Source organism: Arachis hypogaea, chromosome 18, assembly GCF_003086295.3.
Source record: "Arachis hypogaea cultivar Tifrunner chromosome 18, arahy.Tifrunner.gnm2.J5K5, whole genome shotgun sequence".
NCBI classification, from domain to species: domain Eukaryota; kingdom Viridiplantae; phylum Streptophyta; class Magnoliopsida; order Fabales; family Fabaceae; genus Arachis; species Arachis hypogaea.
In genome coordinates, this window is record NC_092053.1 from 85,756,008 (window position 1) to 85,768,418 (window position 12,411).

At 41.2% G+C, this 12,411-nt stretch overlaps 1 non-coding gene across 1 annotated transcript; it reads right to left on the reverse strand.

The window, feature by feature from the left end:
• Positions 1-316: 316 nt before the first annotated feature.
• On the reverse strand, positions 317-424 carry LOC112774147 (small nucleolar RNA R71). The gene has a single exon (XR_003188648.1). It is a non-coding gene; the product is annotated as a small nucleolar RNA R71 (small nucleolar RNA).
• Between the last annotated feature and the right edge of the window lie 11,987 nt (positions 425-12,411).

Consider the following 12,411-nt stretch of genomic DNA (forward strand, 5'->3'; position numbering starts at 1 on the left):
CATCTCCATTCCTGCCATTGGAGCAAACAACTTTGAGCTGAAACCTCAATTAGTTTCTCTGATGCAGCAGAACTGCAAGTTTCATGGACTTCCATCTGAAGATCCTTTTCAGTTCTTAACTGAATTCTTGCAGATATGTGATACTGTTAAGACTAATGGAGTAGATCCTGAAGTCTACAGGCTCATGCTTTTCCCTTTTGCTGTAAGAGACAGAGCTAGATTATGGTTGGATTCTCAACCCAAAGACAGCCTGAACTCTTGGGATAAGCTGGTCACGGCTTTCTTAGCCAAGTACTTTCCTCCTCAAAAGCTGAGCAAGCTTAGAGCTGATGTTCAAACCTTCAGACAGAAAGAAGGTGAATCTCTCTATGAAGCTTGGGAAAGATACAAACAGTTGACCAAAAAGTGCCCTTCTGACATGCTTTCAGAATGGACCATCCTGGATATATTCTATGATGGTTTATCTGAGCTATCAAAGATGTCACTGGACACTTCTACAGGTGGATCCATTCAACTAAAGAAAACGCCTGCAGAAGCTCAAGAACTCATTGACATGGTTGCTAATAACCAGTTCATGTACACTTCTGAAAGGAATCCTGTGAATAATGGGACGCCTATGAAGAAGGGAGTTCTTGAAGTTGATACTCTGAATGCCATATTGGCTCAGAATAAAATATTGACTCAGCAAGTCAATATGATCTCTCAGAGTCTGCATGGAATGCAAGCTGCATCCAACAGTACTCAAGAGGCTTCTTATGCAGAAGAAGCTTATGATCCTGAGAACCCTGCAATAGCAGAGGTAAATTACTTAGGTGAACCTTATGGAAACACCTATAACTCATCATGGAGAAATCATCCCAATTTCTCATGGAAGGATCAAAAGCCTCAACAAGGCTTTAATAATGGTGGAAGAAACAGGTTTAGCAATAGCAAGCCTTTTCCATCATCCACTCAGCAACAGATAGAGAACTCTGAACAAAATACTTCTAATTTAGCAAATTTAGTCTCTGATCTATCTAAGGCCACTGTAAGTTTCATGAATGAAACAAGGTCTTCCATTAGAAATTTGGAAGCACAAGTGGGCCAGCTGAGTAAAAGGATCACTGAAATCCCTCCCAGTACTCTCCCAAGCAATACAAAAGAGAATCCAAAAGGAGAGTGCAAGGCCATTGACATAAGCACCATGGCCGAACCTGTGAGGAGAGGAGAGGACGTGAATCCCAAGGAGGAAGACCTCCTGGGACGTCCAGTGATCAATAAGGAGCTTCCCTCTGAGGAACCAAGGGACTCTGAGGCTCATCTAGAGACCATAGAGATTCCATTGAACCTCCTTATGCCCTTCATGAGCTCTGATGAGTATTCCTCTTCTGAAGAGAATGAGGATGTTACTGAAGAGAAAACTGCCAAGTTTCTTGGTGCAATCATGAAGCTGAATGCCAAATTATTTGGCATTGATACTTGGGAAGTTAAACCTCCCTTGTTCATCAATGAACTAAGTGATCTGGATCAACTGACATTGCCTCAGAAGAAACAGGATCCTGGAAGTTCATAATACCCTGTACCATAGGCACCATGATCTTTAAGGCTCTGTGTGACCTTGGTTCAGGGATAAACCTCATGCCCCTCTCTGTAATAGAGAAACTGGGAATCTATGGGGTGCAAGCTGCTAAAATCTCATTAGAGATGGCAGACAGTTCAAGAAAACAGGCTTATGGACAAGTAGAGGACGTATTAGTAAAGGTTGAAGGCCTTTACATCCCTGCTGATTTCATAGTCCTGGATACTGGAAAGGAAAAGGATGAATCCATCATCCTAGGAAGACCTTTCCTGGCCACAGCAAGAGCTGTGATTGATGTTGACAGAGGTGAAATAGTCCTTCAATGGAATGAGAACTCCCTTGTGTTCAAAACTCAAGGATCTCCCTCTGCAACCATGGAGAGGAAGCAGAAAAGGCTTCTCTCAAAGCAGAGTCAACCAGAGCCCCCACAGTCAAACTCTAAGTTTGGTGTTGGGAGGCCACAACCAAACTCTAAGTTTGGTGTTGAACTCCCATATCCAAACTCTAAGTTTGGTGTTGAAGAGTCTCAACAAAGCTCTGCACATCTGTGAGGCTCCATGAGAGCCCACTGTCAAGCTATTGACATTAAAGAAGCGCTTGTTGGGAGGCAACCCAATTTTTATTTATCTAACTATATTTTCCTTAGTTATATGTCTTTGTAGGTTCATGATCATGTGGAGTCACAAAATAAATATAAAAATTGAAAACGGAATCAAAAACAGCAGAAGAAAAATCACACACTGGAGGAGCATCTGTCTGGCGTTCAGCGCCAGAACAGAGCATGGTGCTGGCGCTGAACGCCCAAAATGGGCAGCTTCTGGGCGCTGAACGCCAGAACAGGCATGGTTCTGGCGTTCAACGCCAGAAATGGCACACAAATGGGCGTTGAACGTCCAGAGTTGTGTGCAAGGGCATTTTACATGCCTAAATTGGTGCAGGGATGTAAATGCCTTGACACCTCAGGATCTGTGGACCCCACAGGATCATCTCAGGATCTGTGGACCCTACAGGATCCCCACCTACCTCATCATCTCTCTTTCCATTCATGATCATCCCTTCTGTTTTCTATTTACCACTCACATCCATACACCCACTACCTTCAAAGTTCAACATCTCTCTCCCACCCAATCCCACCCATATGGCCGAATACACAAATCCATCCATCTCTTCCATATCTTCTACTTCTTCTTCTATTCTTTTTTCTTTTGCTCGAGGGCGAGCAACATTCTAAGTTTGGTGTGGTAAAAGCATAGCTTTTTTGTTTTTTCCATAACCATTGATGGCACCTAAGGCTAGAGAAACCTCTAGAAAGAGGAAAGGGAAGACAAAAGCTTCCATCAAGGGTCTATAGCTCAGTGGTAGAACATTTGACTGCAAATCAAGAGATCCCTGAGATACCTCAGGGGATACATTTTCTACCACACAATTATTGGAAGCAACTAAGGGTGGAACATCAAGAGCACTCCATCATCCTTCATGAAATCAGAGAAGATCTAAAAGCAATGAAGGAGGAGCAACAAAGGCAAGGAAGAGACATAGAAGAGCTCAAGGACATCATTGGTTCCTCAAGAAGGAAACGCCACCATCACTAAGGTGGATTCATTCCTTGTTCTTAATTCTTCTGTTTTTCATTTTCTATGTTATGTGCTTATCTATGTTTGTGTCTTCATTACATGATCATTAGTAGTAGTAACTATGTCTTAAAGTTATGAATGTCCTATGAATCCATCACCTCTCTTAAATGAAAAATGTTTTAATTCAAAAGAACAAGAAGTACATGAGTTTCGAATTTATCCTTGAACTTAGTTTAATTATATTGATGTGGTGACAATGCTTCTTGTTTTCTAAATGTATGCTTGAACAGTGCATATGTCTTTTGAAGTTGTTGTTTAAGAATGTTAAATATGTTGGCTCTTGAAAGAATGATGACTAGGAGACATGTTATTTGATAATCTGAAAAATCATAAAAATGATTCTTGAAGCAAGAAAAAGCAGCAAAGAACAGAGCTTGCAGAAAAAAAAATAGGCGAAAAAAAAATAGAAAGAAAAAGCAAGCAGAAAAAGCCAAAAGCTCTTAAAACAAAGAGGCAAGAGCAAAAAGCCAATAACCCTTAAAACCAAAAGGCAAGGGCAATAAAAAGGATCCCAAGGCTTTGAGCATCAGGGGATAGGAGGGCCTAAAGGAATAAAATCCTGGTCTTAGCGGCTAAACCAAGCTGTCCCTAACCATGTGCTTGTGGCGTGTAGATGTCAAGTGAAAACTTGAGACTGAGCGGTTAAAGTCAAGGTCCAAAGCAAAAGAAGAGTGTGCTTAAGAACCCTGGACACCTCTAATTGGGGACTTTAGCAAAGCTGAGTCACAATCTGAAAAGGTTCACCCAGTTATGTGTCTGTGGCATTTATGTATCCGGTGGTAATACTGGAAAACAAAGTGCTTAGGGCCACGGCCAAGACTCCTAAAGAAGCTGTGTTCAAGAATCATCATACTGAACTAGGAGAATCAATAACACTATCTGAAATCTGAGTTCCTATAGATGCCAATCATTCTGAACTTCAATGGATAAAGTGAGATGCCAAAACTATTCAAGAGGCAAAAAGCTATAAGTCCCGCTCATATGATTGAAGCTATGTTTCATTGATAGTTTGGAATTTATAGTATATTCTCTTCTTTTTATCCTATTTGATTTTCAGTTGCTTGGGGACAAGCAACAATTTAAGTTTGGTGTTGTGATGAGCGGATAATTTATACGCTTTTTGACATTGTTTTTAGTATGTTTTTAGTAGGATCTAGTTACTTTTAGGGATGTTTTCATTAGTTTTTATGTTAAATTCACATTTCTGGACTTTACTATGAGTTTGTGTATTTTTCTGTGATTTCAGGTATTTTCTGGCTGAAATTGAGGGACTTGGGCAGAAATCAGATTCAGAGGTTGAAGAAGGACTGCTGATGCTGTTGGATTCTGACCTCCCTGCACTCAAAGTGGATTTTCTGGAGCTACCGAACTTGAAATGGCGCGCTTCCAATTGCGTTGGAAAGTAGACATCCAGGGCTTTCCAGAAATATATAATAGTATATACTTTGGCCAAGAATAGATGACGTAAACTGGAATTCAATGCCAGCTTTCTGCCCAAATCTGGCGTCCAGCGCCAGAAAAGGAGCCAAAACCAGAGTTAAACGCCCAAACTGGCACAAAAGCTGGCGTTCAACTCCAAGAAGGACCTCTACACGTGCAACACTCAAGCCCAGCCCAAGCACACACCAAGTGGGCCCCGGAAGTGGATTTATGCATCAATTACTTACTTATGTAAACCCTAGTGACTAGTTTATTATAAATAAGACCTCTTACTATTGTATTAGACATCTTTGGACGCCTGGTTCTTAGATCAGAGGGGCTGGCCCTCTCGGCCATGCCTGGACCTTTCACTTATGTATTTTCAACGGTAGAGTTTCTACACTCCATAGATTAAGGTGTGGAGCTCTGCTGTTCCTCAAAGATTAATGCAAAATACTACTGTTTTCTATTCAATTCATCTTATTTCGCTTCTAAGATATCCATTTGCACCCAAGAACGTGATGAAGGTGATGATTATGTGTGATGCTCATCACCATTCTCCCGTATGAACACGTGCCTGACAAACACTTCCGTTCTACATGAAATAAGCTAGAATGAATATCTCTTAGATCTCTTAATCAAAATCTTCGTGGTGTACGCTAGAATGATGGCGGCATTCAAGAGAATCTGGAAAGTCTAAACCTTGTCTGTGGTATTCCGAGTAGGATTTAATGATTGAATGACTGTGATGAGCTTCAAACTCGCGATTGTTGGGCGTTAGTGACAGACGCAAAAGGAGGGTGAATCCTATTCCAGCATGATCGAGAACCGACAGATGATTAGCCGTGCTGTGACAGAGCATGTGAGCATATTATTCACTGAGAGGAGGGGATGTAGCCACTGACAACGGTGATGCCCTTGCATAAAGCCAGCCATGGAAAGGAGTAAGATTGATTGGATGAAGATAGCAGGAAAGCAGAGGTTCAGAGGAACGAAAAGCATCTCCATTCGCTTATCTGAATTTCCTACCAATGATTTACATAAGTACCTCTATCCCTATTTTATTATTTATTATTCGAAAACATCATTATCAATTTATATCTGCCTAACTGAGATTTGCAAGGTGACCATAACTTGCTTTATACCAACAATCTCCGTGGGATTCGACCCTTACTTACGTAAGGTATTACTTGGACGACCCAGTGCACTTGCTGGTTAGTTGTATCGAAGTTGTGAACCATGGTATTGGCACCATGTTCTTGGCGCCACTGCCAGGGAAAGAAAGAGCCATGAATTTTACATAATTAAAGTGTAATCACGATTACGCGTACCAAGTTGCTCACGTTGCCAGGGATTGTTTGAGCCTGGACATCACAATTTCGTGCACCAACGGTGTTCCAAGCACCATATCTCGGGGGTTCCCAGTCATGATTCCAAATGGCGACGTCTCCATGGAGATGTGTCGGGTTGGCAGTTGAACCGACAATGTGATATCACAGCCAATAGGACAGGCATACATCATGTGCATCTTCTATTTGTTTGTTTGCTTTGCCGACTTTTAATTGCTTGCCTAAGTGTATAACATGTCTAAATTCCTACATGAATTACTTGCTATATATGCCTATATTTGTGTTTTACTTGCATTGATATTATCTGTGTATTCTATTGGGATTGAGGAGGCTCAGAAGGCAGTGGCGATAGGATCGCATGGAGGATAGGTTGGTGAAGGCTGTGGGACAGCAGAGAGTTATTAGTTAGAGAATCCTTTAAGTTAGATTACCTTTTTATTACGTTATGGATTAATTTATGCTTTATTGTTATAGAAATGCTTTAAGGTGAATCTTGTGGTTGAGATGAAGTCTAGGATTGTCTCTGGCATCCCGGGGTCTTATATCTTACATCACTGGGCACTGTTACCATACTGAAAACCTCCGGTTCTCATACCATATCCTGTTGTTGTTTTTCAGATGCAGGTCAAACCCACCTCTCTGAGTTGCTTCGATGGTGACAGAGCAGAGGATCTTGGATACTTTTTGGACTCTTTTTGCTTATTTTGTATATGTCTCTCATCTTTCATATTTATTTTTTGTCTAGAGGCTTATTTTGAGAGAAAAACTTGTATAAGCTGTTTTAATCTTCAAATTTTTGTTTTTGTCTGTATATAACTAGCCGGCTTAAACTCTGTGAGTCATGGCTAGATTCTCTTACTATTATACTATTATCTTTTGGTTATATTATATCTATATCTTGTGCTTTAAGTTTGTATCTTTGTGTGTACGTTTGCGCTTTTCAAATCCTGTTTTTGAGCTATATCCTTCCTCGGTCTTCTAGATTATATTAATTCTTTCTATGTATTATATGTGTGAGCCTAGAACTGTCATAGCCTTTGATTAACCTTTGCTTTACGACGCAAGGTAAGGCTTAGGGTAACTAGGGTATTACACTATGGATCCAAAGGGGAATACACAAATCGGGAGACTTCTAGGCTCCTATACATTTGACACTCCTATTGAATTTAAGGTCAACATAGACCAGGTCCTGCTATTATGGCAAAAGTGCCAGTTTCATGGACAACCATAAGAAGACCCTGGTAAGTTCATCGCCGACTTCTTGCAGTTTTGTGATACTGTAGAGGCCAACGGAATGGACCCTGAAGTCCGCAGACTAAAACTCTTCCCATTTGCTCTGAGTGATCAAGCCAATGAATGGTGGCATATTGAACTTAGAGGAAGTGTGAACACTTGGGATATGGTTTTTAACGAATTCCTTAACAGGTTCTCTCCTTCACAGAGATTAACTAAGTCAGTGATAGATGTTCAGACCTTCAGGTAAAAGGAGAGTGAGTCCCTCCATGATGCTTGGGAGAGGTACAAACTAATGTTTAGGACTTGCCCTCCCCATATATTCTCATCTCTGAGATAGCCAGGAAGACAGTAGATCACTTTGCAGGCGATTCTCTGTATTTATAGAGACACACAAAGAGGCAGATAGCTGCCAACAACCAGCACTTATACTCCTGTGAGGAAACTCCAGTTAGGACAGAAGTTCTATACATGGAGACTATAGCCGCACCTCCTACTGAGATTTATAATACTCCTAGTAATATGAGTGGTAACTATACTCAAGGAGACACTCACGCCCACGACCAGTGGACACTTGAGCAGGTCAATATTCCTCTTACTGAGTTGTTTGAGGAGGTGCATCCCTGTAGGGCTTTCACAGAAAGCCTAATGCTCTCTGGGAAGGAGACCTTAAAAGAAGGTGGAACAGTAGTCTTCACCAAGGAGGCCAAACCTCAGGAGCATGCTACTGAGGGACTGAAGGCAATAAAGGACCAAGAGGATCTTGAGAATGCCATTGAGCACGCCCCCTACAGAGGAAAAGGAACCTCAAGTTGAATCTTCTCTGGGCGTGCAAGAGGAGCCTGTGATTATCACAGAGTACGCCCTTGTAAAGATGAAAGAGCCTCAAGAGCTACCTTTCTTAGGTGTCCAAAAAGAACCAGAAGATGAGCAACTGGCTCATTTCCTAGCAGCACTCAAGAAGCTGCAAGTCAATATCTCTTTTGCAGAGGTATTGGGAAAGAAAACCCCCTATACGGCCTGTCTAAAAGGCATTCTTTTTGAAAAGAAGGACCTAAGGGGAGACGAGACTATGGTACTGAGCAAAGAGTGCAGTGCGTTAGTCCAGAATGAACAACCAAGGAAGATGCCAGATCCAGGAAGCTTTCAGATTCTATGCACTACTGGAAAGATCACTCTTGGCAAAGCCCTGTTGGTGGACGAAATTGTGATTACACTTTGATTATGTAAAATTCATTGCTCTTTCTTTCCCTGGCAATGGCGCCAAAAACATGATGCCAATACCATGGTTCACAACTTCGCACAACTAACCAGCAAGTGCACTGGGTCGTCCAAGTAATACCTTACGTGAGTAAGGGTCGAATCCCACGGAGATTGTTGGTATGAAGCAAGCTATAGTCACCTTGTAAATCTCATTCAGGAAGATATAAAATAGTAATGGGGTTTTCGAAATTAATACTAAAATAAGGATAGAAATACTTATGTAAATCATTGGTGAGAATTTCAGATAAGCGTATGGAGATGCCTTCGTTCCTCTGAACCTCTGCTTTCCTGCTGTCTTCATCCAATCCGTCTTACTCCTTTCTATGGCTGGCTTTATGTAAGGATGTTACCGGTGCCAATGGCTACTTTCGATCTCTCTCGGGAAAATGGTCCAAATGCTCTGTCATAGCACGACTAATCGTCTGGAGGCATCACCCTTGTCGTTGGTTGCATCCTATTCCTCTCTGTGAAAATGGTCCGATGCGCTGTCACTGCATGGCTAATCATCTTGGAGGTTTTCGATCATACTGGAATAAGATTTACTATCCTTTTGCGTCTGTCACTACGCCCAGCACTCGCGAGTTTGGAGTTCGTCACAGTCATTCAATCCCAGAGTCCTACTCGGAATACCACGGACAAGGTTTAGACTTTCCGGACCCTCATGAATGCCGCCATCAATCTAGCTTATACCACGAAGATTCTGATTAAGAGATCTAAGAGATACTCATTCAATCTAATGTAGAACGGAAGTGGTTGTCAGGCACACGTTCATAGGGAATGTTGATGATTGTCACGTTCATCACATTCAGGTTGAAGTGCGAATGAATATCTTAGAAGCGAAATAAGATGAATTGAATAGAAAACAGTAGTACTTTGCATTAATCTTTGAGGAACAGCAGAGCTCCACACCTTAATCTATGGAGTGCAGAAACTCTACCGTTGAAAATACATAAGTGAAAGGTCCAGGCATGGCCGAATGGCCAGCCCCTCTGATCTAAGAATCAGGCGTCCAAAGATATCGAATACAATAGTAAAATGTCCTATTTATAATAAACTAGCTATTAGGGTTTATAGAAATAAGTAATTGATGCATAAATCCACTTCCGGGACCCACTTGGTGTGTGCTTGGGCTGAGCTTGAGTGTTACACATGTAGAGGTCATTCCTGGAGTTGAACGCCAGCTTTTGGGCCAGTTTGGGCGTTGAACTCCACTTTGCAGCTTGTTTCTGGCGCTGGACGCCAGAATTGGGCAGAGAGCTAGCATTGAACGCCAGTTTGCGTCATCAAAACTTGGGCAAAGTATGGACTATTATACATTTCTGAAAAGCCCTGGATGTCTACTTTCCAACGCAATTGAAAGCGTGCCAGTTTGAGTTTTGTAGCTCCAGAAAATCTATTTTGAGTGCAGGGAGGTCAGAATCCAACAGCATCAGCAGTCCTTCTTCAACCTCTGAAACTGATTTTTGCTCAGGTCCCTCAATTTTAGCCAGAAAATACCTGAAATCACAGAAAAACACATAAACTCATAGTAAAGTCCAGAAATGTGAATTTAACATAAAAACTAATGAAAACATCCCTAAAAGTAACTAAATTCTACTAAAAATATACTAAAAACAATGCCAAAAAGCGTATAAATTATCCGCTCATCACCTGTATGATCTTGGCTTAAGTTCAAATCTGATACCTTCATCTGTGATGAAGAAGCTAGGAATCTAATAGGCACAAGCAACAAGGGTTACCCTACAAATGAATGACCAGTATTTGAGACAAGCACACGAGCCAGTGGAGAACATACTGGTAAAGGTTGGATAGCTATTTTTCCTACAGGCTTTGACATGGGAGAGGATGCAAATGCCTCCATCATTCTCAAAACCTGACTATTGGCCACTAAAAGAGCTCTGATAGATGTTGAGCAAGGAGAGAAGGCACTGAGGTTGCATGAGGACTGGATGGTGTTCGAGGTTTTTAACCCTCCATTACCCCCTGACAAGGGATGCACTTGCATAAAGGATTCGGCATTCAGGCCTCCTCCCTTGGATGGAACTAATTCAATCCCCCTACCACCAAACGTAAGTTTGGTGTCGGGTGTACACTATCAACTAAGGAAGAGGATCCTAAGAGAAAGATGCATAGGGGATGGAGGACAAAAAACATCCCTACTGAAGGCTTCTCACCATGGAAGATGGTAGTATTCATTTATCTCATCATAGTATTCACCATGGAAGAGGGAAATGGCATAAAGGGACACCAACATATTGCTGCAAGCCCAACCCTGCCTCATGCAGTGAACAAGATCCTGTCTCTTGAGCATGCTAAGCTAATCCATTAGATCATAGGAAGGATGCTCCCAGTAAGGAGTAAGAATTTAATCCTCTATGACTACCTTTCTCCTTGAAAGGAGCTGTCTGTCAAGCTAATGATGGTAAAGAAGCGCTTGTTGGGAGGCAACCCAACCATGAGCAGAGTACTTTTGTTTTTCTTTTGTTTATTTTCACTTGAGTTCATTTCAGTTTAATTCCTTTAGTTTTCCCTTGATTTTTAATGTTTGTGATCATGTGCAGTAGTTAGAACAGAGACAGAGACGTTCATAGATGGAAGCAGAATACCCTGGAGTAGATCCCTTGATGGCGTTGAACGCCAGACAAGAAGGCAAAGAGGGCATTCAACACCCCCAATGGGTGAGGAAGCTGGCATTGAACGCCAAGGAAGGAGTCCCTAGAGGGCGTTCAACACCCATAATGGAGCAAGAAGTTGGCGTTCAACGCCAGCCAGGGAGCAAAGACCTGGCGTTGAACGCCAGGAAAGGGAAACCCTCAAGGGTGTTCAACGCCCTATATAGAGCAGGAAGCTAGCATTCAACACCAGCCAAAGAGTTGAGGCTGGGCGTTCAATGCCCACAAGGGGACAGGAAATTTGAATTCCCTAGCCTCTCAGGATTAGTGGGTCCCACAGATTCTACACCTACCCCACCTATCATTCACCCCTTCCCTTCCTTCCCTCTATCCCTACCTATTTCTTCTTCTACTCTCTTCTTCCCCATTGTTCATATTTGCTCGAGGACGAGCAAAACTCTTAAGTTTGGTGTTACAAAAGCTTTGCTTTTTGACTTCTACCACTCTTATGTATGGTTGAAAGAGAGAAACTCTCACGCATTCTAGAATTTTCGCAAATAAATTCGCGTTGTAAGTATAGCTTCTAGACTGACAAGAATTCCTTTCTTACAAACGTTTTGGTTGTCACAAGTAACAAACCGAATAAAATTTATAAACTAAAGTATTCAAATCTCGGGTCGTCTTCTCAAGGAATTGCAGGGAAGTATGAATTATTATTGGTTATGAAAAATGGTGTTTTTGGATTTCAAAAGGTTTGAACAAGGGAAATAAATTGCAGGAATTAATAAATTAATAACTAATAAAACTCTTGGCAAGGTGTGAAAATTTGGAAGTCCTATCCTAGTTATCCTTATCGATGGTGATGAGAATTGAGTTTTAATCCCACTTAGTTAACCTTTACTAGAGCAAAGGAAAGTCAAGTGGACTAATTAGTTTGATCCTTAAGTCCTAGCCAACTGCTAAGGAAAGACTAGAGTTATTGGAGTTCAATTCAATTAGCAAAAATAACAATTATCAATCACGATGAGTTTGATAACTCAAGAGTCTCCAATTAATCAATTAAAGCCAAGAATATAAAAAAACTAAAGATAAATCTGAAATACCTCAATTGCATTAAAAAAAGAAAATCAATCTAAACATAAAGAGTTCATGAGCCAAATTGGTAACATAAGTCAGATACGAATAAAAGCATTAGAATAAATAAAAATATAAAAGGAATATTGAACCTGAGAGGAAGTTGAAATCCTAAATCCTTTAAGAGGAATCCTAATCCTAAAACCTAAGAGAGAGGAGAGAACCTCTCTCTCTAAAAACTACATCTAATCCTAAAATTAGGAATGTAT